Source organism: Accipiter gentilis, chromosome 17, assembly GCF_929443795.1.
Source record: "Accipiter gentilis chromosome 17, bAccGen1.1, whole genome shotgun sequence".
Lineage (NCBI taxonomy): Eukaryota > Metazoa > Chordata > Aves > Accipitriformes > Accipitridae > Astur > Astur gentilis.
Window position 1 is genome coordinate 10,530,396 of NC_064896.1, and position 25,598 is coordinate 10,555,993.

Here is a 25,598-nt window from a genome sequence, read left to right on the forward strand (position 1 = left end):
TATTGCTTGTGCTAAATGAATATGTGTGTATTAGCTAGAGGCTTGCAAGTGTGTGTGTTCAGACTACTCTCTAAAGAAGAATAAGGAGACACAATATGGCAGTTCGTTTCTGCCTGGGACTTGATTGCATCATAGTCTTTCAAACCTTCATCATCCTGGGTGCCACTACTTTGTGGTGGAGCAGATGCTGACCTGAGCTCTTTGAGCTGGAAGTTGGGAATTGTTTCTATCTAAGCCAAAGTGTAGCTGGTGTGGTGACAGCTCATTCCTTAGCCTTGACATGTGTGCTCCAACCGCATGCAGAGAGTGCAGAGCACGAGTGCTGGACTTAAGAGTGATGATAGGATCTTTTGGGCCCTGAAATGGCAGAAGATCCACTGGAAAATTATAGTGCTTTCCAACAGGATTAGAGATGCTCACTACCTCTTAAGATCAGTTATGGATGAGTATAATGTTTGCTGGGTAAAAAACTGGCTGGATGGGCAGGCCCAAAGAATCGTGATGAATGGAGTTAAATCCAGTTGGTGGCTGGTCACAAGTGGTGTTCCCCAGGGCTCAGTATTGGGGCCAGTTCTGTTTAAGATCTTTATCAATGATTTGACGAGGGGATCAAGCGCACCCTCAGTACGTTTGAGGATGACACCAAGTTGGGTGGGAGTGTTGATCTGCTGGAGGGTAGGAAGGCTCTACAGAGGGATCTGGACAGGCTGCATCAATGGGCCAAGGCCAATTGTATGAGGTTCAACAAGGCCAAATGCCAGGTCCTGCACTTGGGTCACAACGACCCCATGCAACGCTACAGGCTTGGGGAAGAGTGGCTGGAAAGCTGCCCGGCGGAAGAAGACCTGGGGGTGCTGGTTGACATCCGGCTGAATATGAGCCAGCAGTATGCCCAGGAGGCCAAGAAGGCCAATGGCATCCTGGCCTGTATCAGAAATAGTGTGGCCAGCAGGACTAGGGGAGGGATCATCCTCCTGTGCTCGGCACTAGTGAGGCCGTACCTTGAATACGGTGTTCAGTTTTGGGCCCCTCACTACAGGAAAGACATTGAGGTGTTAGAGTGTGTCCAGAGAAGGGCGATGAAGCTGGTGAAGGGTCTAGAGAACAAGTCCTGTGAGGAGCAGCTGAGGGAACTGGGGTTGTTTAGCCTGGAGCAAAGGAGGCTGAGGGGAGACCTTATGTCTCTCTACAACTACCTGAAAGGAGGTTGTAGTGAGGTGGGCGCTGGCCTCTGCCAGGTTGCTGGAGATAGGACGAGAGGAAGTATTGTGCGAGGGGAGATTTAGATTGGATATTAGGAAAAATTTCTTCACTGGGAGGGTTGTCAAACATTGGAACAGGCTGCCCAGGGAAGTGGTTGAGTCACCACCCCTGGAGGTATTTAAAAGATGTGAAGACGTGGTGCTTAGGGACATGGATTAGTGGTGCACTTGGCAGTCTTAGGTTAATGGTTGGACTCGATCTTAAAGGTCTTTTCCAGCCTAAATGATTCTATGATTCTATGGAATTATCTCCCCCTCAAAATGCTTGATGGCTAGTGAGCACTGAGGACGAAGGTGCATGGCTCTTGTAAATGACAGTTGATCCTGCCAAGTCTTGTTTTTACAGGTGAATCGGCGAACATACCTGGACCTCATAATGATGTGGAGTGCATCCCTGTCCATCACCACGGATTGGATGTTTGTGCTTTCAGCTTCTGCAGTGTTATCAGGAGCTTGGGTAGCCTTTGTGAGGAGGTGGTCAGGCAGCTGATGGAGATGCTGCAGGAAAGCAGAGCATCTCGAAGCTGCAACATCAAGGCATATATAGGAAATCTGGATTTCTTGTGGCTAGGATCTCTGGCTCTGCTGCAGATCCGTTGTGCTACCTCAGGCAGATCTCTTTATCCCCCCATGTTTCTTTTCTCTCTTGTTTGTTCCTGTCTTACTGCTGGGAGGGGACTGCATTGTGCCCTCTGTACAGCACCAGGTTGTATGAGCAGCTGGGGTCTCCTAGCACATCCATCATGCTAATAATGATAGGAAGGAGGGCACCTGTCATAAATGTCTCCCTACCTTTTAGTTATTAATACATTTTCCTTAGTCTGTCTTTTTTCCTTTTTCTTTCTTGCTTGCAGGGGAAAAATAAGTCAGCTATCTTTTATTCCTTCTAAAAGAAATGAGTCTTGACAGGTCTGGAAATGTGTTTCCTGCAGTTAGTCTGTGCACACAGGGGCTGTGCTGGCTCATTTATACACCCACATACCACAGCTCAGACATTTCATTAGCTTGGCATATATGTTTTGTTTGCAGTGATAGGCACATGAAAGTACAACAGGAACAGGGCTGGAGGAGAGAAGAAGGGAGGAGAGGGGATGCATTGCTGCCTGAAAACTGCTGTCTCAATGTTTTATTCCTTACATGTGCAGGACAATCTTCTTTTTATTCTTCTTATTGTTTACTAGCAGTGCTTTCTGAGTACAAGAGCTGACGTGGACTCAGATGAATGCACTGTGGCCTGGATGGCTGCTTGTGCCACGCAAAGAAGGTTGGTTTGTGATCTTGGCCGACAGAGGAGGGGAGAAAGGGGATTTTCCTGTTGGTCAGGAGTGAGAGTGTACCCTGGAGAAAGGAGCATGAGGCAAATACTTGTCAAGCCCTCTTCCTCCTCCCCAGTCTCGTCTCTGGTCACTCTTGCTTCTGGGTATCTGCTCCAAGCAGGAGCTGTTATGTGTTGGGCCCTGCATGGGGACTGATGGCTGCAGGGTGACAGGCAGGAGAAGAAGGTGGGGGCTGTGCTGCTGTCTGATTTACATCCCCACAGCAGGGGTTGTCCTTGGCCAAGCACATCCAGGGTGTTTGTGTGAGAACTGAAATGCAGTTGAAGCTGGTTAGATCAGCATAAGGCTAATTTTAAATCCCGGATACGTTGTCAGTCTTGTGCTGCATAGCTCCAGCCACCCTCCTCCCTTTCGTCTTGCCACAGCTTCATCTTTGCCTTTCAGAGTTGTCCCCCTATTGCTCAGTGCAATTCCTGGGCAACTGGTTTTTGTCCACAAGCCCATTTGTGTGCTTGCAGCTAGAGTGCTGGGAATGTTTGCCCTTGTCAGATCTGTCCCTCTCATTCAGCCAGCTACAGAGCCTGGCAGATCTAGGCTTCTTGCCAATGCTTTTGTGGTGCTGTGGTCTCTCAAGCAAAAAGCCACTCTTTTCTGTAGGTAGCACAGGCTGACAGATGTTTTGACTTCTGCTTTTGTCCCTGCCTGGCTGTCTTGGAGACAGAAAAGGCACACTGAATCTAGCGCAGATGGGAGAGATGTCTGCTGGGACCTACCAAAGGTCACACAAAAACTGGAAGGAAGATATTAGTGCCATCTTTATTCCATCCCTACCTCCATCCCCAGCTTGACATGCACAGGGAGGAGCCACTGTTGGTATGTCGGATCTTCATAATATAATCTAGTTTTGTTCTGTCCTGGCTCTTCTTTCTCTTGAAGGCTGTGTCAGCGCTCATGTTCTCCTTGCCTATGTTAAAACAGTAATCTTTGGGTTTTAGGGTTAGCAAGCTGCTCTGAGGAGCTGCGACTGTTCATGCTTCTCATTGCTTGGGGAATGACTGTCTACTTGGCTGACACCAGAGCTTGAACTCCAGTGCTTAGTGAGAGCCTCTGGTTTGAGCTAAAAAGACTGTGTTTTGCAGATAATTTTTGCTGGGGCGGAAAAAACAAACCCCAAACATCCACACACTCAAAGATCTGTAATGACCTTGTGTCTCCTGTGAATATGAAGGGACCTAGAACATTCTAACGAGCAGGTGTTCAGTGTTATTCTAGAATCGTTGCCACAGCTCATGCTTGTTAAACAATTCGAAGGCAGTTTGCAACCTTATCCCTTTGGTTTGCTGAATATAGGTGAGATGTTTGGATTCTTTTCTTGGTGTCATGGTTAGGATCTGCTGTGGAGAGCCACTTTTATGCTGTTGTCTTTGACCAAAAAATTTACTGACCATAAAATCAGCTTTATGGTGTTTGTTTGTTTGTTTGTTTTTGTGTGGTGGTATTTTTGCCTGTTATTTTTTTCTTTTTTTTTCTTCCTGGAAGCTTGCACCATAGTAAAGAAATTAATAGTGATGTTCTGTGTGCAATGCCACGAATTATTTAAGGTGCTAATGCCTCTTCAAAGCTATTGGTTAATTGAACATCACAGAGTTATAGGCCTGATCTGCCAAATGCAAACAGGGTAATGTTTTTTATTTATTTCACGGGATTAAATTCTGATCTTCAGTCTATTGACTGAATATCTTTGGGCTCAGGGTTTTTAACATTTGACAGTAAATTTTTAGCATTATGCTGAGAAAAAGAGAGATGGCTAGGATTCTTAAAATACTTGTCTGTTGTGTCCTCATCCTTCTGCACTGATGGCATTTGCTTGTTCACCAAATGGTTGTTGTCGTCCTTGCACAAAAAGAATGTTTTCAGCAGATTTCTAGGCAGTGCAAAATTGTAACAGGTCCGTTGCTCTTTGGTACTGTTTCTTCTTTAAAGTGCTAGACAAACGGTGCTTAAACCTTTGAATCAAGGAATAGTTTTCAGAAGTGCTTAAATGATTTAAGAGCGCGGTTCCCTTTGGCTTCTAGTCAGACTTTGTGCTCTTTAATCTCTTTAGGTGCTTAAAAGACTTGCTTTCTTTCCCTCCCCCAAGGATTTGCTGAATCTGTCTCTCCTAAGTACTAACATGGCCCCTTTTAAACTATAGTGTTTAAGTACTGTCCAGCCTTCAATATGTTATAGCAACAGCCTAGTACAGGAGAAGAGATCAGTGTCTCTATCTTACAGATGGGGAGTTAAGACATGAGGGAGACAGAGTGACTTGCCCCTAGCCAGACAGGGTTTTTGAAGCACAGATACCCAAGCCCTACACTAAATTCCTGAGCAGGAGACTCCTCGGCTTCTTTACAAGGAGGTGCTAAGCATTCTCTGCCATGCTTTCCTGAGTCAGGGCCTTGGGCTCTTCCTGACATGGTCTGTTTGTCCACACATACAAGTGCTTGCCAAAACTGCTGAGGTTTTGTTATAAACTAAAATGTTGGCATCAAAACCTCTCAGGATTGCACTCTGATGAATTATTCTATGTACTGAGAAAAGGAAGATAAGGAGCAGGTAGAGGAGAAGGCATTTATATACAGTAATGTGCATATATCTTTTGTCATTTCACTCATGATGTCTGACAGTGGAAGAACATACAAAGTACAAACTCACTGCTGCTGGGCTCTTTGGATAGCCCTTCCATTAATGGTGGCTCTGTCATAAGATCATGTTGGGTGAGCTTTGGACCACCTCTGCAGGGCTCACCTATACAGCTTGGGACCTTTGAGCATGAATGGGGATTATAGGGAATCTAAGCAAGCAAAGGTGGGAGTGAGTTTGAAAAGATCCTTGCTTTGAATTTTCTTAAGATGCTGCTTCTTTGGGATGCAGTGATGGTTTGTAATTGTTTGGAACAGCTGTAGCCTTGCTGTTAGGAAAGAAGTGGGGTTTCTGTGGAGAATGTCCTTTTAGGGACAGAGGGGGAAAGCCTCAGCGCTGGCCTACGTTTTATGCCTGGTGTTTTCTTTCTATGAAGACTGCCTCTCTGCAGCTATTACAGCTTGTGCTGTGAACAGTCTTCCTATGGGGAGGAGGACTGGGTGGAGCATAGGAACATTTTTTTCAAATGAGAACTTAATTAAAAATGTTTAGGAAAAAATAATTCTGAAAGTTAATTATTTCCTGGCAGCTTTTAACAATGAACGTGATAGTGTTCAGCGTTTTGGCTTTTGTATGCTTTTTACCTTTCTTTTTGAGGTTTTGGTTGCTGCTGCTGCTGTTTCTTTCTCTTTTGTGTTGATGGGTCCTTGGTTAGCCATGGTGTTTTGTGTTGGCTTGACAATGGTGTGTATCCCAGGGACCGTGTGTTTCAGTTATCTGGTCTGGACCAATTGAACAGCTGTAGTTCTCTGGCAGATTGTGTTCCGGAAATGAAAAATATGGTTCTAAGTTATTTTTGTTTATTTTAAATCCTGTTTGGCAGTCAAGACTTCATACTTACCACATTCTGATTATGGACAGTGGCAAAACTAATTTGCTTGAAGTTTAAAAAACCTGAACTATGGTGCTTCATTTTCCTTTTTATTAAAAAAAAAATTCTTACAGTTTTGAAATCTTTTAGAATGCTTTTTGATGGTCTATTTTATGTTGCTTTATTTGTATTTTATATCAAATTTACTCCCCAGAGATGTTCAGAGGAGCATTTGCTGAGCCCATCAGCTAAGTTGGTGATGCCTTTGTTAAAACATATTTAAGAAGGCAAAAAACACCACACAGGCAGAGGAGGAGGGAAAGAAGAGAGTGAGAAACAATAGGGGGAGCACCAAGGTCAGGGAAGAAGGAGGAGGAGGTGCTCCATGGTGGAGCAGGTATTACTTGCAGCCTGTGGAAGACCCACACAGGAGCAGATGGATATTCCCAAAGGAACTTCTGGCTGTGGAGAGCCCATGCTGGAGCAGAGGAAAGGTGTGAGAAGGAAGGAGCATCAGAGAAGAACTGTTACATACTGATCATGTATCTTCATCAATGACATGGACAGTGGGATTGGGTGCACCCTCAGCAAGTTTGCAGATGACACCAAGCTGAGTGGTGTGGTTGACATAGCTGAGGGACGGGATGCCATCCAGAAGGACCTGGACACACTCGAGAAGTGGGCCCATGTGAACCTCATGAGGTTCAACAAGGCCAAATGCAAGGTCCTGCACCTGGGTTGGGGCAACCTCTGGTATCAATACAGGCTGGGGGATGAGTGGATTGAGAGTAGCCCTTTGGAGAGGGACTTGGAGGTTCTGGTGGATGAAAAGCCAGACATGAGCCGGCAGTGTGCGCTTGCAGCCCAGAAAGCCAACTGTACCCTGGGCTGCATCAAAAGAACCGTGGGTCAGCAGGTCGAGGGAGGTGATTGTTCCCCTCTGCTGTGCTCTGGTGAGACCCCAACTGCAGTACTGCATCCAGCTGTGGGGTCCTCAGTACAGGAAAGCCATGGACCTGTTGGAGCGGGTCCAGAGGAGGCCCACAAACATGATCAGAGGGCTGGAACACATCTCCTATGAGGAAGGGCTGAAAGAGCTGGGGTTGTTCAGCCTGGAGAAGAGAGGTCTCTGGGGAGACCTTATTGCAGCCTTTCAATAGTTAAAGGGAGCTTATAAGAAAGATGGGGACAGAGTTTTTAGTAGGGCCTGTTGTGACAGGACAAGGGGTAATGGTTTTAAACTAAAAGAGGGTAGATTCAGACCAGATATGAGGAAGAAATTTTTTGTGATGAGGGTGGTGAAACACTGGAAGAGGTTGCCCAGAGAGCTTGTGGATGCCCCATCCCTGGAAGTGTTCAACATCAGGCTGCCCAGAGAGCTTGTGGATGCCCCATCCCTGGAAGTGTTCAACATCAGGCTGGATGGGGCTCTGAGGAGGGTGCGGGGGTGATGGACTAGATGACCTTTAAAGTTCCCTTCCAACCCAAACCATTCTGTGATTCTGTGACCATAGCCCCCATCCCTCCTGTGCTGCTTGGGGTAGGGGGTAGAGTCTGGAGAAAAACAGTGAAGTTGAGCCTGGAAGAGGGGAGAGGAAAGGTGGTAGTTTCATGTTTGTCTTTTTGTTTCTCCTTACCTGAATCTATTTTACTTGGCAATAAGTAAAGTAATTTTCTTCAAGTCACGTCTGTTTTGCCTGCAACGATAATTGATAAGCAATGTCCCTGTCTTTATCTTGACCCACAAGCTTTCTTGTTCTTAGTATTTTCTCCACATCCTGCTGGGAGGAGTGAGTGAACAAGCGCCTGGGTAGACATTTGGATCTTGGCCAAGACTAAGCCACCACAGTGAGCAAGAGGTTTAGTATCAAACTAAGGAGGACTCACACTTGCACACTGTTCTGCACTGCAGCTGTAAGCCACAGCTGTAGCTAAGCCAGCTCCTTTAAATGAGGAACTGCAGTAAGGTGAGGCTCAGTGCTGGCTTTATGACTCTACCTGGTTGGTTGTCCAGTGTCCTAAGAAGGTTTTTAATGAAAGCAGCCTGCTCCTTCACCTGTATTCCCCTTTTCATAGCTAATGCAAAATAATTCTGACAATGTCTTTATCTACTGAGCTTTTCTTACAGTATTCTACCATGTATGTGCAAACATTGCATTTCTTGCAAAGGTCTTATGCTGGATGCAAATGGGAGACTTGTAGTCTTTTGTATTTGCAAATAGGAAAGAGGAGCTTACTAGCTTAGTTAAGAGTCAGAAGGGAGGGGGCTTGGAACAAGATGATCTTTAAGGTCCCTTCCAGCCCAAACCATTCTATGATTCTATGATCTCTCAGCCAGATATTTTGGTAAAATGGCCTCTTTGATATGAAGGAGGGTAGAAGATTTTCCTTGGTTACTTGGAGGCGGGAGTTGGGCTCCATACAACATAGCTGATCTCAAGAGATCAAATCAAACTAAATTGTGAGACTCTTAAAAAAAAATGTGAAGAAACCAAGCAAATATATCTTGAACTTAATTTCTCTTTAGACTTTTATGCTGCGTTTGCAGTGGGGGGAGATCAACAATGTGATTGTGAGTGCACATAAAAATACATTCACTTCTGTGTGTGCTGAGACAGTGACTCTTTCATTATTCTTTCTTCACCGCTAAAGTAAGTGCCACCCACCTGCCCTAAGATCTTGAGGTTTTCCTCTCCTGCCTTTGCACTTTTTCTCCTATATAGCCTTTTGGTATATGGAATAAAAAGTGATGCTGGAGGAAAACTGAGAACAGTACAGAAGCTGCAGAACAAGAAATGACAGAGTTTGAATGTGGTGGGCACAGGTGTGTTTTAAGATGAAGGAAGAGATCTTTGTCAGTCCCTCATGCAGAAAAAAAATCCCCAAATCAGGTAATTGGGGAGTATTTTGCTTCAGGGCCCTACACAGAACTCTGCTTGAATTAGCAGGCCTAAAAATAATAGACTTGGAGGAGCTACTCACTTCACATCAAGGACTTTTGCAATGCCCTGCAAGTGCTAAATGCTGTGATCTATTATTTATTTGTAAGAGCTGGCAATGCTGTTACGTGGTCATATCAGTCATGGTCTCTATACTTCCCATCACGCGTTCCAGATGTGTGTGACCCTGCTGTCAGGAGAAAGTAATCGTGTTCATGATCCACATCCAAATACAGCTTTTTTTTTTTTCTCCTTCTTTTTTTCTGGTGAGTTATATTGATTTTGCAAATATGCACTCAATTAGCGCAGTCTGCTAATTCTAAAAATATGTTTATTTAGCTGTGTCCTTGTTGCTAATGCATACAGTATGACATTGTGCTAGGAGTTGGGTGACCTTTGATTTTGTTTGTGGACTACAAATCTGGGCTGTTGTAGGCTGGTTCCTTATATTCTGTATGTTAAGACAGCTCTGTTGTCCTGATGATAATGTACTGATTTATTTGACAGGATTTGCTTCTCTTAGTAGAAGTAGACTATCTCTATCATCTAATAAATACAAGCAGGCTTAACAGATTTCCAGGAAGAAGTGTCATGATCACCTAGGCTCCCTGGTTAACTTGGGCTGAAGACCCTCATTCAGCAGTTCCTGTGTCTAGCCCTTAAATTTTTACTTCTGCTGGAGTTTGTTGTCAGAAACCATACTGCTTTCGTTGAGGATTTGAAGTGACAGACAAAGTACCATGCAGTTTATTAATTTGTGGCAGTGGTTAATTACTCTTTGTAAGAAATTATTCAGCTCTTCTTCAGTTTGCATTTTGCCCAGCTTTAGCTTGAATGGTTCTCAATGTGACCTTTCAGCTATTTTAACAGTTCCTTTCCATTACTGGAAATCATATATCTATATGTGATTATACCTGTTAAATTAGGCAGTTAAAAGTTTCCAGTATTAAGGTTCATATATAGGAGAATGTGTTCCATAGGCTTCCAATAGGACTAATGGTCATCATTTTTTTGTTGTTTATTTTGTTTAATTATGATTTTTTTTTTAAGATATTTTAAAATATATTTCACATTGGAGAACATGCCCTTTGAATTTCTTTCTAGCAGATTTCTATGCCACTCACCCTCTTGAGACGGTTGACCATGACTACAAGATCTAGGAAGACCTGAATGGCTTAAAACCTCCTTGGGAGCTGAACATTACAGATCTGGCTTTTTTTGTGAGAAAGAAATGAAAATGAAATGAAATCACATCTATGAAAGTAGATAGTTGGTATGAGAAGGGAAGAAAGTAAATCTCTTTGGGCTCCACATCCTCATTTTCTATGCTGTAGCTACCTTTGTTCTTTAACGACATAAAAGTCAGGCAGCTTGTTATATAATGTAGCCTTAACGTGTGTGTATATAAAAAATATACTGCCTTTTAACTCTTTATAGGCATTGCCTTTCATGGAAACCAAGCAAATGTTGTTAGTTTCCTTGATGTTGTCTGTTAGCAGCCAATGCTGTGTGATCTCACTGAGAGTTAATAGTCTGTTGCAGTAGGAGTATCAAGGCCTTTTGGTTTATCACCTTTATTTTCCTTTTATAACAAAAAACAAACAAGTGGAGAAGTATTTTGTCAAACTACCGCAAAAGAGGCTGATCAAGGATGTAGGTAGCCTTAACATTATGTACCAGGGGAGCAGACACTGCTGTGGTGAGACTGCTGGCAGTCAGCCACTCTGTGCTGTGAAGTCAGTACAGCTGGGGGCACATTTGGAGGAGAATAGAGGGTCCCTCCACACCATTCAGATGGACAAGGGAGGTTACAAGTGAGAAGACTTTCGATTAGACATCAAGTCTTGGCTAGCTCTGGTGTAAGGTGGAGCAGCTACAGGGCAGCCGGGTGTCTGTGCTGCCATAGTCCTTATGCACTTGGCAGCACCATCTGTCGTTCTTTAACAAGTCCCTCCTTGCAGATAGGTGTCTGGTTCTCCAGGCAATGTTCCTCGTGCAAGGTGTCCAGCTCTTCCCAGACCCAGTTGTTGTGACCCCCTCTAAACAGCAACTCCAGGACTCAAGACTCTTGAATAGCTGCTAAATTTGGATGCCACAGGCTTGCATGCCTATGTCCAGCAGCATCGTTATGTCTGGTTGTTCCTTAGTTGTTAGGTGTTTGGTAGATGCTGAACTCTGACCATGGCACTCGAAGTGAGCAGACAGTTGCAACCATCCCAAGCATGTGAAAATTCGCTTGCCAAGTATTGCAGGTGCTTTTGTAAGCCCTAAATGCCTTGCATTTATGTTCTTTCTGTGAATATTGATGATTTTTTTTTTTTTTTAAAAGGGTCCTAAGATTTGCATCTGATTAAAAGAGAGACGGAACATAGTTGTTTAGATAACCAGGTGTACCCAGGAAACTCATTTACTGGGGTTAATTTTGCCCGTAGCCATGTTTGTGCTATCGGCAAAATAACAGACCTATCACAGGAAACAGTTTCTACTGAGTTCTCACCTGGGTGCGGGAGCCCAGAGTTACCAGCTGTACGAGAGCAGGAAGGGCAGGAGATAGTTTTCAAAACCAGCATTTACAATGGTTAGGTGTTCCCATGTTCTGCTGGAGTGGCTGCTGTGCTTTGTAATGCTGCAGAAGTGGCACATTATAAAGAACATTGTGGTCATTTCTGTGTTTGTGGTTCTTTATTTTGTTTGGAATTCTAGAATTCTTTTAATACTTTCAAAATATAAATGGCTGTGCAAGTTGTTGAGTTGCACTGAAATTGAATGTCATAATACATTTTAAAACAGTTTTGGGAAAGAAACCTAAAGTCATTCAGTGGATGTTGATATTTTGCTGCAGCTCTGAGTGCTGAATCCCATCATGGCAGGGCTCATTTCATCAAAGTGGAATTCATCTCATCTGTGTCTAGCTGCTTATACTTAAAGCATCTAGGCCAGAAAGTGCTTCAGTCCAGCCATTTCAGGTGCCTGTTTTAGGATAGGTAAGTCATGCTTGGATGATGTCTGTCTCCACTGGCTGCAGGGTACATAGAGAACTGGTGTGGATGCTGTGCCTGAGTTCACCCCTGGGGCAGTCCCACAGTCCAGGAGAGCTTGCGGCCTCATGATGTCATTTAAGACAACATTTGTGTGCTGTTGGTTGATACAATTTTTGCTTAGAACAGCACTTGGGCACCTCCTTCTCTTCCCCCAAGCAGGCGTGTTTTCCTGGAATGAGCCTCCAGCTCTTACCAGATGTCCCCTTCTGGCTCCAGCAGTGTCAGCTAGCTTCTCAGGGCCAGTGACAATCCCACAGGGATCCGTCAGCAGGGCAGTCGGCGGGAAACTGAATCTATCAGTTTATTGTCAACACTTGCAGCTTTTGGTCCGATCTGTCCTGATGGATTTTACTCCAAGCAGACCCAGCAGCGCTTGCACGGATGCTTCCACCAGCAGAGAGAAGGCAGCAACCACTGGACAATACCTTCATTGGCACTACAGCGTGTAAAGGGAATGTCCTTCTGCAGTCTGAACAGGGGAGATGGCGAGTCTCAGCCTGGTTTCCATCCCCTGGACCGTGCTATTCTCTAGCTTGTGTCTCATCTTAAGCCTCCAGTGATGTTAAAACACTGTTGTCTCTCAGCTGTGGATGTGCGATAGTGTTGACCTCTCTTGTTCTGCCAAGCTGAGTAAGATGAACTATCAGGGAATGTGATGTGCTTTGGGGGCAGGTGTAACAGGTACCAAGGGGGACTTCAGACAGGATTGCCCTGAGGAAGACTACCTCTCTCTGATGTAGTGAGCACATATAGATAACAAAAAGTTGGTTGTACCAGCGGGATTTGTGAGAACAAACTACAAGTTTACTATGGGCATTAGCAGATGATTTCTGTGCTTGCCCATATTCCTGCAGAGTCATTTTGTTTTCTCAGGCTTTACAGTCACAGATGTGGTGAGGCTATAAACACTCTAATCTCTCTCCTTCTTAGTTCAGAATTTGGACTCTTCCCTGCTCCATTAAATCCCACATTTAACTTTATTTTGAAGAGTTTTAGTCATAGGAACAGTGTTGGGGACAGAAATGGTACATTTAGTTCTGCTGAATGGATATGGTATTAGATTGACAGTCCCTGTCAGTGTGTAATTGCAGATTAATGGGATGTAGTATGTCATTATGGCAGCTAAATAGCACAAATTTTGAGCTGCATGCAAGTCCAGGCTTTCATTTCTTGTTAGAGGGGGCTACTCTGACCTGCCTTGCACAATTTTCTCCTTAATCTCTTGTGGCAGAGAATAAGGATGTTTACAGTCCAGGTACTTAATGACCCCAGGAATATGATGCAAGACCAACAGTGTAATTTAAAGGGTGTGAGGAGATGAGGAAGAACTGATACAATATGGGAATGATAGAATCCAACAATGTGCTATAAGGAATGAGATATGTATGAAAAGCTTTATGTTGTGAAATGAGTAGACTTCTGCACAACATCTACCAGTGGATGTGAAAGTATTATTTGTGTCTAAAATGAATAGAGTTGTTCAGCTTTACTAACCAGACCATGAAGTCAAGGGAGGGACCATATTCATGGACTGGAAAATGAGGGCATTCCATGAATGGGTTATTGAAGTAACTTTCCCAGTTATTGCTGAGTTGAGCCTCTATCAGTACTTTAATACTTCATGTCTTGCAGCAGATGCCTTATGCTGAGCTGGTTGATTTGAAGGTGTTCTCACTGAGGACCACCCTGAAATATTTACCTACCTAAAAAGTACTTTACACTGTGATCAGCCATCCTTATGTCTGCAGATGAAAATAATGCTGTTTGGGAAGTGAATAGATTGTAGTTTGGCCCTAGGGCAGTAGCTGAGTAAGGAACCAAAGAGGTGTTAGAAAGGGCTTCATCACTTTAAGACGTGATAGACCTCCTTCAATTTATTTTTTTCCTTGTAAGACAGCCTGCCAGTGTTGCTGTACAGGTTCCAGGTACCTCCTCAAGAGCTGCTTGTTCTTGGACTCCACAACTGACAGTCCTGCTTGTGCAGACAGTGCAGTGTGGACTGCCCTAAGATAGAATGTTTTTTTTTCTTTGATGGGATAGGGAAAAGGTTCCTGTGGGGGAGTGGGCAGACGAAGTATTTATCCTTCCCTGTCTGACTGGAGTCACATGGAGGAAACGTTAACCATCCCAGAATGAAAGAAATGGCTTGGAAACTTATGTGGCAAGCACAGAACTGCTTCCTCCTTGACAGATATCAAGGCAGCAGTTGTAGTGCTGGTTAAAGGACACTGAGGAGAAGAGCGAGCCCACGGCTGGGGACATTCAGATGTATGTGACAGATCCTCTGGGAATTTTTCCCCATGCTATAAAAAGTACAGCTTCCACCATGTTTGCTTGTGATGCACCATTTGTTTATGCTTCCGACACACTGATGTAAGTATTTTACATGTCCAGGTTGTTCTCTGCTATTGTACAAGTGGAAAGTGGCAGGGCTTAGCAAGTCTTTACTCAGAAGATACCAAGTCTGTTGTTGAAGCTGCTGACCCAGAGGGGCCAGGGATGCTTCTAGGCAGAAGAAGCATGTCTCTTAATAATCCAATATAGTATGCCCTTGACCATGCTTCTGCGTGGTCATAATCCGCGTGAGAGTGTTGGGGACCTGTGAAGAGTTCCATTGCTCCTGTGCAAAGCACAAATACACTACTACCATGCCCAAACCTCCATGTCAGAGTAGCAGTGCAGGGAGAGCATCACTGGAGCTGCTATTGCTTCCTGTTCCCTACAAGTAGGTGAGGATGCAGCAGCAAAGTGTGGGGCACGGGGTAATCAGGCTCTTCCTCCTCTCTCTGTTGGCCTGCATGTCTGAGTCACATCTGGGGAAAGGATTGTGAGGGACTCATCAGGGCTAGATGTAACGCCACCCATGTGGGAGCAGGGGTGCAGACTGCAGTTCCTCCAGGGCCCAGGTGTGTTCCTTTGGAACCAGCTGGACCGGGAAGGAGGTGACTGTTCACAGCCACCTGCCAAAGGTTGCTGCCTGCCTGGTCTGTGGACAAAGCCGTGGCAGGGGTACCCCCTGATCTGCTCCAGGGACAATCAGGTTGCCTAGCTCAGGTCAACAATTTGTACTGTTTTGTATTAGCACTGGTAATTTATTTTTCCTAAATGTAAGTAAGCAACTTTAACAAAAACAACTTTTCAGGCATCACTGTAAGTGATAGCATCCAGGAAGGAGTTGCAGTGAGTAGCTGGAAGATGTGAAACTCTTCTAAAGGTACATGGGGATCTAGGAAAGAAGTCTGTGATGGCTGCAGATTCATAACTCTCTGCCCTTTGCTCAGGACTTGTTTGACAGAAATGGGTGAACTAAATATTTGTGCATTTATAGTTTGCAGAAGAAAGTAAATTCTTGGACATAATAAATACATGTGGATAATACCACAGAACCACCAGGCCACTTCAAAAGAGTGGTAAGATCCTAATAATGTGCTTGTTTAAAAGGACCAAGACACTAATTCACCCCTAGAACTGAGGAAAGTATTTATCATTAGTACCATGCTGCCAGATTTAGTAGTATGAAAATAACACAAACAGTCATCTGTAATGCAAATGTTGACGTCTGATTAATAGAGAAAATAACATGAGCAATTAATTCACAAGGGAATAGATCATTATAAATGTAAATTAGATCATCAAAGGATAAGCCACACAGAAATAAAACTACCCCAAAACAAGATTAATTATTGAAATTCCAGTAAAAAAGGCATCTTTAACAATAGAGTCCTTGGAAGACATGTCATGTGATTCATCAAAATTCTGGACAGGGTTATTTTACAATCCCCAAATTCATTAGCTTCATTATAAATACAATGGGGACATTTATTCCACCCAAGTTAGCATGCTGTTTTAGGGACAGAGCACAGCCTTAGCACTAAACTGACTCAGTTCTGATTTATGCACACTGAATTTTTGCTATAGCATATAGTTTGCTTGGGTAAGTCAGGAGGTACCTGCTTGCATTTTTTCAGGGAGTAATGTAGCTTTGACATTCATATATATTTGTTGCTGCATACGATCTTAATTACGCCAAGATACACTGTTGGAGGAAAGATTGTCTTTCTGGTCAGGGCATAGAGTTTTGTCAAAAATTGGTTTCTCTTTTTGCCTCTCAAAAATTTTCAGGTGACCTTGGGCAGATCACTTTATCTCTCTGTGCTTTGTTCTCTTCCTTGGTTTTGATTGCTTCAGCTTAATGATGTAGAACATGAAATTATTTAAATGGTCTTCATTTCAAGTAATGCTAGGAATCTACCCTTGTAAAATCCTGGTCACTTTTTAAAAGCTCAATTAAAGATGTTATTCTTTTCTAACAAAATACAAGTGCTGTTAAATACTTGAGTGACTTCATCCTTTGAAGATACACAGTATTTTAGCACTGTTTGTAACATTAAAGGCCAGGATCATAATCTGCATCTTTCCTGAGGTTTAATTTTAAATCTTGCTATTATTAGAGACCTACTTAGAAACTTGGCAGTTTTTCCCCTTTCTATTAAAATGAGACTCAATGTGCTTTACTGCAGTGGTTTAAGTGCATTTTGTATGGCATCATGGGAGTGTCCTGAACACTGTGCAGAACTGGTCATATGGAACACCTTGCTCCTTATGCAAAGCCAGTTGGAGTCTGAATTCTGTTGCTGGAATGAGTATTCGAAAGGGTGTCAGAGGGAGGAAAAATATGAGAAGCATCTCTGAAGCTGGTACTGGCAAGAAGGCCTATGGGCATTCAGGGAATTACTTGTAGCAAGGGTCCAGAAAAAGCTGACAACAAACTTTTGTATCCAGGACAGGTTGACAAGAACATTGAAACTGAGACACAAATCCAAACAACTGTCTCTTGCTGTTCAGTTCCTTCTTTATTTGAGCAAACCAGATTTTCTAAGGATTATTTTGTGAATAAATATTATACAGGAAATGCTATATCTGTCCTTACTTTCTCTTCTTAATAGAAACAAGTCACATAATGCCAGTCTAGGTTAGCTTCTGGGTTAGAAAGTGTCTCGGAAATAAGTTTTGCATACAGGTCTACTTAGATTTATATGCTGCTTCGTCTGTCCACTGACACCTAGTAGAGAGTCCCAAGCCCTGGTTATGTTAGGAAGTCACATGGTCATCTCTCTTGACATTCAGTTTTCTTTTGGTTTGGCACCTTACTTTTCAATTCAGTTTTGCTCCAGTTTTTTCCCTTGCTTTGAAGGACAGGAAGGTTGAAGTCTGTGTAAAAGATGGGTCTCCTCAGAGCCTCTCAGCTGTTAACAAACACGGAGTGTTGACTGGTTCCATATGGGAATTGGCATCTCAACTGTGGCTTGAAGTTGTTCTCCAAAAAGTTTGCCTTCACTACAAGCCACAGTCAGTAGTTTTTATTGCTCCTGAATATTATTTTCAGCCCTGGCAGGGTTACCTTTTGCAAATAGCACTTGAGTGCTGATGCTTGTGGTGCAAATTTCTGTAGCTGAGAAGGCCACCTGATGGTAAATGTTTCTGCTTCTGCATTCAGTCAAATGGCTTTGAGGCATTTCTTACAGGAATTTAGTTGGAATATTGTATTAGGTACCTTTGTGCTTTTGAGGCTCCAACAGCTAGATTTAAATGCTGTAGAACACATACAGAAAACCCAGGAAATGAGAAACAAATACCTGCCAGGAAAAAACACTTTTGCATCTTTACACTGTCATTACCTCTTAAAAACCAACCCTTCTGGCCTGACTCCTGTGTACAGCACTGCTGTATAGGAAAAAACTTGGCTTTGGCTAACCTTTCATTTTGTGCTCCTGAACCTTTGGTGGTATCAGCAAGTCACTTCTACTACTGTAAGCATCCAAGTTTAAATAGCAACCTTTTTAGCCTGTAATGGAGCTGTCCCACTTGGTCTTCTTCAGCCTGAGGAAGGGTGAGTGCAGTGCCTTATCCTAAGGACCTGGTAACAGTAAACAGAAATGGTAGAATATGTATTTTTCTGAGATCCCTTAGGGCTGTAGAGAGAACCCTGGAGGGACAAAGCCAGCTGAGAAGAAATGAATGTTGGTAAATGGTATTAAAAACTAGCAGACGGGGAGAGATATATGAGTGCAAGATACACAGAGCTGTTAAGTGAGGGAGCAGACTGTGAACCCAATTTATGCCAGTGGTATGAGGAATAAGACAAGAAAGGTGGCACTCAGTAGGTTCCCTTGGCTCCTCATAAATTTCAAAGTGGCTGCCTTTCCTTTTTTAGTATCCTGTAAAATGCAACCCTGGGAGCATTAGAAGATACGCTGGTGAAGGTGATAGGAAATGAGAGAAGAAATTTCCTCATTCTGGCCTCCATTTCCCAGATCTTCAATGATTTGTTAGTCAATTAACTGCAGGTCAGATGTATCTGTAGTTTGTTAAAGTGTTACACGCCAGTAGAGTATGTTATTCAACTTACCTTGTCTGCATCTTTAGAACCACACTTGGCATGACAATGTTTTGGGTTCACAGTGATGAAGAAAAGGATCTTAATTTTTCAGCACCTTCTGTGCTGAAAGACACTTATGCTTTGTATATTTCTGTATTTTTAGTAGGACTGTAAAGAAGTTGCTGTTTAAAACAAACACTTAGAGGGCAGCTAATTCCTAGAAATAATTTTAATTAAGGGGAAGAAAAGAAGAGGAAGGAAAGGCAGCCTTTTGGTGTTCCTACTGTGGATTAGTTGGCTTAAGTCTGGGGGGCCAATGACTGCTACTTCTGATGTTCCTCATCAGGATCCTCGGCCTCTCCCCAGTTATCCAATGCTTCCTCCACCAGTGTTGTCATCTCGTCAGGCCACGGACCCTTGGGGGCTGAGACTTTTTAGCTTTGTGCTCAGCACACATGCAGTGCAAAACAACCACGTGCACCCAGAGAGCAAACACTAGCAAACACTAAGTGTTAATGAGAAGTTACCAGTGAGGCGTGAGGAGCTGCTTTGCAAAGCAAGTAGTAGGAATTGTTTTTTAAACTTTGGAAGTCTCTTCCCATTTCGTCCTTGGACATACAAGCCTCTAAAAACTGAGGCCTGGGTTCATTTGTCATTGATTTCTCAAGGCACCCAGGAGGCCCGTTGCAGCTCTGTACGTTGTGTGCTGTGATCCATCCTTGTAGAAGGCTGATGGGAGCCTCAGCATCACGTGTGGGTTTGTTCTGCTTGTAAATAGGCAAAGGTTGTGTCTTGTGGTCTGGTTATAAATTCTCTGGAGGTCAGCAGAGGAGTTTGATAAACATCTTGGCCTTTCCATGGGTATCTTCACATGGCTTATCTGAAGTATATATTTTTGACCAATTCTGCATGATCCCTAAGAGTGGCCGTTCTGTTTCCTGGCAGTTTGAATTCCAGCCAGATAAGGTCTCAGCTTCACATTGTCCTCGCTGTCCCTCATCTGAAGTAGCTGTTTTTCAAGAGGGTGTTTCTAAATGCTGTCTGCCTACACAAACCTGGCACAGTTATCTGTACAGGGTAGGAGAAATCTTCTTAAAGGCATTTATGAAAGTATTCCCCTAACAGAATTTATTAACTTCAGTGAACTGTCCTCAGTGTAGAGTGTATAGATAAGACCTCATTACCTTCAGCATTGCTCAGTAAATGATCCCCAGGCCAACATTAACTAGCATTCCCCTTTCAGTGACTTGCTGGATCAGTTCTGTATGGATTGCCAATGCTTCTGGCTCTTCCCTGCCCACTGGAGACCTCCCATTCCCCAGGCACTCTCTGTTTCTGGTTGCCCTGAGGCCGCAAGGTCTGCCAGCCTTGCTGTAGCCTTCAGGCCTTGATGTACCTCTGTACTCTGCCCCATGAAAGTAAGGGTATTCGTAGCCCCTCTTTATGGGAAACAGTGTGACAGTATAGGTGTCCCTGGCTCTCATGTTTGTACTCCAGAGGCTCTCCAGACCTCCAGGTCTTGGACTCAGCCTTCCTCCCAGGCTGGCAGTGTACCATCTCAACTCTCTGTCTAGTTGCAGACAATGACGCCTCAAGCTGAGCTCTCCCTGTTTATTACGGAAATGGTCCAACTCCTCCTCAGTGACGTCTGGTGATTGACCCATGCCATACGATTGTCCTCAGCTGGTCAGGAGAAGCTCAGTGGGGGGGTGTGCATACAGGTAGTAGAACGTGCTGTCATGGGAGCAGCTGAGCTGCTTCGCCAGGAAGGGTCACGTGCTGTTGGCCAGATGATTTTGTGAGAAAGGCGGAAAGCTAGGAGTTGAGGACCAAAGTCACACCGCAGTACGAGCTTGAATGAGTCACTTAGGTCCACACTGATGCTATGGAGTTTTAGGCAAGTATCTGAAGTGTGTTAAGTTCAAAGCTTCGGTTGAGAGATGCTTAGGCTAGCCTTCTTCCTTCTCGTTAGTGTATGCCATCTAGTTCTGTACTTGTTAGAGAAAGTGCTGTCTGTGAGTGTAGGTGCATGTGTGAGGGTAGTCAGGTCTCACTAAAATGGGAATATCATCCTGGCCAGTACTATGCCCATGTTAGTAGTAGTCATAGTATTAATGCACGTGGGGGAGGTAGGAAATATGTTACTGATTTCTAAAACAGTTAAACTCATTTAGTGTAAGGGCAGCTGTTTCAAAGCTGTATGCATCAACCCTCTCAGTTGCACTCCACTGGCATCACAGCTTTCTGAAAATGAAAGCCTTGTACTGTCTAGGGAGTTTTCTGCTGAACTTTTAATAGCTTTGTGATGAGGTGCTGTGCAATTCAGCAGGTAATTGGCCTGTGTGTAACCCAAAATGTTTCTACAGGAGTATGTAGGTGAACAGCAGTTTGTACTAATTAAACAATTGCTTTCATTGAGCTGAACATAATTAATGCAACTTGGATAATAGAGAAAGGTAAGTTGGTAATTTAACCATTGTGGGTTTGGGGCAGAAATTTCAGCGATTTACTTTGTGGCAAAGAAGGAAGCGTTGGGAAATATTGCTACAGAACAACTCAAATGAAAAAGGATCACCTTTGCAGTATGTGTGGCTGCATATTAGACTTGTGCTGAAAGCTTTGTATATTTCTGCAAGGTTGTATGGCAAATTATAGTTAGAGCTGGGAGGGAGTATATTCGGGTTTTTTTTTGTCTCAAGAAGCTTTTAAGACTTGGAAAACTTTATTGTACTTACAAGGTTGTGTCATTGCCCAAAGTGCCCCAGCAGTCTGCAGTCTCTCCCCTGCTCCCTCTAAGAGTTTTAACTGCCTGGGGTCAAGGCCAGGTCTGACTCAGGGCAGGTTCAGGACCAGGTTCCATAATGCTTGGCTCCAAGCTCCAGCGTGGACTGCATCTCAAGGGGAGGGGAGCCAGGAGCTGAGGGCGACAGCAAGGCAGGCAGGGCAGTGCCCTTACCAATTTGGCAAATCCTGCTGCACCTGAACAAGAGGAACAGGCAAGTCCAGCAATGGTAACCAGGGCTGGCCAAGAGTGCAGTGATCCAATGCATGGGGATGAGGCAGGTCCAAGATCAAGCTAGGGTGTTGCAGTCAGGAGCAGCAAGGTAGAGGGCCAGGCACAAGCTTGTGTGAACTCAGGTGAGGCCCAAGGCCTTTGAGCTTAAGTGTAGCTCCATAGCAAAGGGGTGAGGGCCCTGATGGAGGTATCCCATGGAACTTTCTCACACTCAGCTGTTTCACAGCAGTCTAGTCTCAGCTTATGGTTATGTCGTTCTAGGGCTGGGCTTGAGCATGGGCAGCCAGACCCTCAGGAGGAAGGGGAGAGGTTTCAGAGCCTCTTCTGCACCCAGGTTAAATAAAAACAAAAACCCAAACTTAGAAGATTTTCACACATAGAAAAAGAGAGCTGCAGCCTTTTCACCTAATGTTGCCAGTAGCAGGCTGGCCAGGGCACTTTCTGGGACTGAAATAACCACATTCAAGACTCTGCTTGTCCTCCTCACAGATCTCAGCTTGAATTTGTCTCCGACTCCCAAAATGAATATCTTGCTATTCCTGAGATGAATATCTCACTTACCAGGGCTTTGGTTCTTCTTGGCAGGGATTGTTTTTTTCCTAGTTCTTTTTTTACACATGAAATTCCAGCCTGGAGCTAGAAAAACTTTATGAAAGCCAGGCAAATGACAAAACCCTCTTTATTTTAATTTACCTCAATGTTTGTGGGTGTTGTGTATCATCATAGGAAAGAGCATGTTCATCTGTGGTGTGGCACTGTAATGCCAGTGAAAAATGTGCATTCAACCATACGTTGAAATTTTCTGTGTTTTAAATGCTTGTAATCTAGTCCCAGAGCAAAGAAGCCCAACTGAAGCAGGCGTATCTGGAGTGGCTGGGGCAGGATGAAATCTTTATCACTAATCTTGCTGAGCAGAGGCCAGCCAGAAGGGTATGCCCCAGGCACAAGCAGAAAGCATCACAACTCCTTCATTTCACAGGGCCTTGTATCTGAGAAATTCCCTGAAAACTCCTGTTGCCAGCAGTGGTGCTGGGTATTGTGGGACTGATGCTCAGCGAATTCCTGGTAATTTTGTCCTTGCTACTGCTGCTGTTGGGGATGAATCACAATAGTTCAGTTGTCAGTGGAAGCTGAAGAGGAGGGCAGGTGTGGTCCTACACTAATTTCCTCCTTGTTATCACCTGGGTATCTGTCCCTGCTCTCAGAGATCTGAAGTCATGTGCTGGAATACAGGATTTACCTGCCTTTTCTTGTTGTTTTAAATGTCTTCTAAGTATCAGCTAAGATTAAAGCACCTCAAGTGTTCTTTAGATAAATGGCTTGCTCTTTGTAAGCAAAAGCAAGGATTGAAATGTCTTGACATTTTATAATCCTTCTGGTTTTGCATGTTGCAGCTTAAATGTATTGCAAAAGGCCCCTGTCATTTCTCTGAAGTCTGCTGGATCTCTGCGGACAGGAGTAATATCCTCACTTCCTTGCAGTCTCCTTTCTGTATCTGGTCCTGCGACCTTAAGCAGCCTGATGTAAGGTTTTGTTTTCCTCAGGACCGTGCTGGCTTCTTGACAGTTTAGGCATACCTGTTGCTAAATTATATCTGATGAGGAAATATGTAAAGATCAAATATGGCTTTATTCTCTAGAATACCTCAGCTACATGAGTTGCTTGAGGGCAGAGCTGGATGACTTCTTGTCAATTGATACTGTCTTATTCTCCATGGTACTGCATCTCTGTTTGAGCTGCTGGAATTTATTATTTGTGTCATGAGTTTTCCAGCCTCGGCTCTAATCTTATTTAGTTGTGAACAATCTGTATACAGCATTGACACAAACTGTTTCTATGCCAAGTTAATATGCAGTGCAAGGGAAAACACATATTGATGGCTGTGTTGAATTTGGGAGCCTGTGAAGCTCATCATTCCTGCCTTTTCTTATCAAATAGTAGACTGCACCATCAGGGGCAGATGTATTTCTGTCAAGGGAAAGAAAGAAAATTCAGTCCTTTTTTCTTTCTGCTTCGGTGCTCCAGGAGATGCAGAGAAGAGAAATGTGATCCCCGAGGATCTCCGCAGATAGCGAGAAAAGAATATACAGAGAAGGTGAAACTCAGCTGCAGGATGCCATACCTTGAGGAATTCCAGATTCAATTGACTTTTGATACCTCAGGCTTTAAGTTGTCTTTTGGTAGTAGGCATTGTAGATGATGCTGTCTTCAGGCAGCAGACAGCACCATGCGGGCTCTTCCAAGAACACAGCGGGTGTGTGTGTGTGGTGTGTTGTCAATGGGCAGTCAAGTTCTTATACCAAAATGACTTTTTTGATAGTCACTTTTTTTCCGCAGAAATGTCAGAATTAATGATTACTGATGGTAGAAGCATTTTGTCAGTTGTTCCCCCCTTGAAAATAAAACAGTCCAATTAATAATGCTGCAAGGAAATGTTTCACAAAGGACTGGAAAATGTACCCATTTTGAATCCTGGTGAAAAATAGAGCTTTCAGTGTGCCAATATTTTTTAAAAAATTGTTTTCTGACAAGCCTTCTCTTGGTAAGGAGTCTCACATATCAGTGACATGGGTTGACCCTGGCTGAACACCAGGTGCCCACCAAAGCCATTCTATCACTCCCCCATCCTCGGCTGGACAGGGGAGAGAAAAATATAACAAAAAACTTGCGGGTCGAGATAAGGACAGGAGAGATCATTCACTAATTACCATCACAGGCAAAACAGACTCAGTTTGGGAAAATTAACTCAATTTATTACAAATCAACCAGAGCAAGGTAATGAGAAATAAAACGAAATCTCAGAACACCTTCCCCCCACCCCTCCCTTCTTCCTGGGCACAACTTCACTCCCGGATTTCACCACCAAGCCCCCCCGGCAGCACAGGGGGACAGGGATGGGGTTTATGGTCATCACACGTTATTTTCTGCTGCTTCATCCTCCTCAGGGGCAGGACTCCTGACACTCTTCCCCTGCTCCAGCGTGGGGTCCCACCCACAGGAGACAGTCCTCCACGAACATCTCCAACGTGGGCCATTCCCACTGGCTGAAGTTCTTCACGAACTGCTCCAGCATGGGTCCATTCCACGGCGTGCAGTCCTTCAGAAGCATAGACTGCACCAGCGTGGGTCCCCCATGGGTCACAAGTCCTGCCAGAAAACCTGCTCCATGGGCTCCTCTCTCCACAGATCCGCAGGTCCTGCCAGGAGCCTGCTCCAGCACGGGGTTCCCACGGGGTCACAGCCTCCTTTGGGAACCCACCTGCTCTGGCATGGGGTCCTCCCCGGGCTGCAGGTGGAGGTCTGCTCCCCCGTGGACCTCCCTGGGCTGCAGGGGGACAGCCTGCCTCACCAGGGTCTTCCCCACGGGCTGCAGGGGAATCTCTGCTCCGGCACCTGGAGCATCTCCTCCCCCTCCTTCTTCACTGACCTTGGTGTCCGCAGGGTTGTTTCTCCTACATGTTCTCACTCCTCTCTCTGGCTGCCGTTTTTCATCCATCCCAACATTTTTTCCTTCTTAAAAATGTTATCACAGAGTCGTTACCGCTATCACTGATTGGCTCGGCCTTGGCCAGTGGTGGGTCCGTCTTAGAGCCGGCTGGTATGGGCTTCTCTCGAACACAGGGGAAGCTTCCAGCAGCTTCTTACAGAAGCCACCCCTGTAACCTGCCCCCCCTCTGCTACCAAAACCTTGCCACACAAAGCCAATACACAGGGGAGGTGAGGAGTTAATGACTATCTGGCCATGGTGTTAGATGTGTCTCTCTGTGTGAGAGACTGGTGGTGGTGGTACATAATCATTGCTGCTTAAAACACTCCCAGTTGGGAGTTACCTGCAAAATGCTGCTAGTTATTGCTTCTCTCCAGCTGCAAGGGCAAGGACTGTGGCTCATGTGGCTGGTGTTCAGGTTCACAGTCCAGGTTTGGAGTGTTCCCCACTCCTTTCAGTTGCCTCGCGGTCCCCATCAGTTGGCTCAGACCTGCTCTTAATCCCGAATTTTGGCCAAGGCTGAACCTTGGGTACCAGGGCAGGGAGGCCTTGAACAAGAGATGCCTTCCCTCCCGGGAGACAGAGTGCCCTGTTAGTTGCCTTTAGGTCATGATGGAAATACCATTTGTTTAATCTGATCTGTTTAACTTTGGCCATACTGCCATTGCCCTTCAGATTTCTGGTTCGCATTTGTGATACTT

The 25,598-nt window shown here is 44.4% G+C and overlaps 1 protein-coding gene across 7 annotated transcripts in view; it reads left to right on the forward strand.

The window, feature by feature from the left end:
• Positions 1-25,598, forward strand: part of TSPAN4 (tetraspanin 4) — a 475,717-nt gene that overhangs the window by 132,405 nt on the left and 317,714 nt on the right. Inside the window, exon 1 of one of the 7 annotated variants that reach the window (XM_049820766.1) lies at positions 2,892-3,412. The exons of 4 other annotated variants lie outside the window; for them this stretch is intronic. The gene's annotated coding sequence lies outside the window, so the exon portion shown is untranslated. 2 more of the 7 variants (XM_049820767.1, XM_049820768.1) reach the window with 2 other exon arrangements.